This window comes from Mytilus galloprovincialis, chromosome 5, assembly GCF_965363235.1.
Source record: "Mytilus galloprovincialis chromosome 5, xbMytGall1.hap1.1, whole genome shotgun sequence".
NCBI classification, from domain to species: Eukaryota; Metazoa; Mollusca; class Bivalvia; order Mytilida; family Mytilidae; genus Mytilus; species Mytilus galloprovincialis.
Genome location: NC_134842.1, coordinates 15,535,929 through 15,537,942, shown reverse-complemented (window position 1 = coordinate 15,537,942; position 2,014 = coordinate 15,535,929).

Below are 2,014 nucleotides of genomic sequence, written 5' to 3'. Positions count from 1 at the left end.
ACTTAACTGCAGCTGTAGTAGCCTTAATCTCTAGTTCGATGGGATACATTTACTCAAAATAGCCACCAAATTTTGTATTATTTAGTGAGAGAACATCATCTATAAAGTTAAATGATAGTTCTAACTTCTTATCTTTATTACTAAGAAATTCCTGTATGAAGTCAGCATCATAATAATAAAGAAACAAGTCGGCAAAAAGAGGGGTACAATTAGTACCCATTGATATTCCGACTGTCTGTTGAAAAACACGTCCTCCAAACGTAACAAATATGTTGTCAATCAAGAAATCAAGCATCTTGATAATGTTAGTTTCTCAGATTTTTTGGTTTGAATCAGAGTAGTTCTTTACAAAGTACGATATATCCCTCCCCAAGACAAGATACCTGTATCTACGTTCGCCCTTCTTTTTAATGTTTTAATACTATTGCAAGATGAGAGAGTCTAAGAGGAAGGACACTTATGTAGTCTAGGTATCCAATACAGTGATTGAAGATCCAGTTCTTCATTTTTGGTTGAAATTTCAAAGGAACATGTATAACAGACCCAGGTTTATCCAGGATTTCCTCTTTGTTAAGGGTCTTGAAGGTATAAGTTGAATTTCCAAGTAACTTCTCAATACCTAATTCATTTATCAAGCAGTTTATGTAATGATATTTACACAAAAATACGATATTGTTTGGGGCTTTATCTGCGGTGACAACAACATATTTGTCATGGAGGTAGGACAAGTGTTTTGCAACATTTGGGTTTTTAAAAATTGACGTAGCGTCGGTATTGTAAGACCCATTTAGTTTATTAATTCGGACTTATATCAACGACCTCACAGCCTTAATTCATTCGACAATATTATCTACGTCTTCTTTCTTGCATTTAGCACATTGCTTGGCATAATCATTGACTGAATCCAACAGTATTTTGAAGTTGTATTTCCAATTGATGGATTTAGGCTAACGATTTTTAGGAGCCTTTTGATAGAAAATGTCACAGGGAAGTGTTATTGACAATGCTGAGGTCTCCGGTAAAACCGTGGCCAGGCGGACTATATGTGAGTTGGTAACTAGCACAGGTGCAATTAGGAGGTTTAGACTTGAAGTCGTCAATGTTGAGATCCTGCAAAATTGGTCTAGTATAGGTATAAGAAATTATCAATACACTATCAATAATTAACTGCGAGTACTCTCAGATCTGTTGTTAGTGTCTTTTTGTTATGTACCCGGCCACGTCCACTTGTGTTTGTAGTATTTGTATTTTTATCAATCTGATGAGTTAAGTGTTTTGTAATTGATTTTTTAAGTTCGTTCTTATGTTGTACTATTACACCATTGTTACAGGTTGGGGGAGGCTGGAATCCCGCTAACATGTTAAACCCCTCAACATTATAAAATTGAGAAAGGAAATGGTGAATATGTCAAAGCGACAACCACCCGACCATAGAGCAAACAACAGCCGAAGGCAACCAATGGGTCTTATGTATGTTTGTGTCTTTCTCAAGTCAGGAGCCTGTAAATTCAGTGGTTGCCGTTAGTTTATGTTTTACATATTTGATTTTCGTTCATTTTTTGTACATAAATTAGGCCGTTAGTTTTCTAATTTGAATTGTTTTACATTGTCATTTCGGGTCATTTTATAGCTGACTATGTGGTATGGTCTTTGCTAATTTTTAAAGGCCGTACGGTGACCTCTAGTTGTTAACTTATGTGTCATTTGGTCTTTTGTAGAGAGTTGTTTCATTCGCAATCATACCACGTCTTCTTTTTATATAATTATTTGATATATAGGAATTGCTTCGAGATTAAAGAAAAACAAAAACTTTTGCTCACCGTCCAAAGAAATGCAAAAATAATTAAAAAAGTTTTTTTCTGTATTTGAGATGCCGTATGACTTGAATTCAATATAACCAACAGTCAATATCATGAATATACAAAGTAGGTGTTGTGCATCCTGCATTGCTCTTAATAACTAACCTGATAATTGGTTCATATGATGGAGATTTCACATAAAAGCTGAGAAAAAG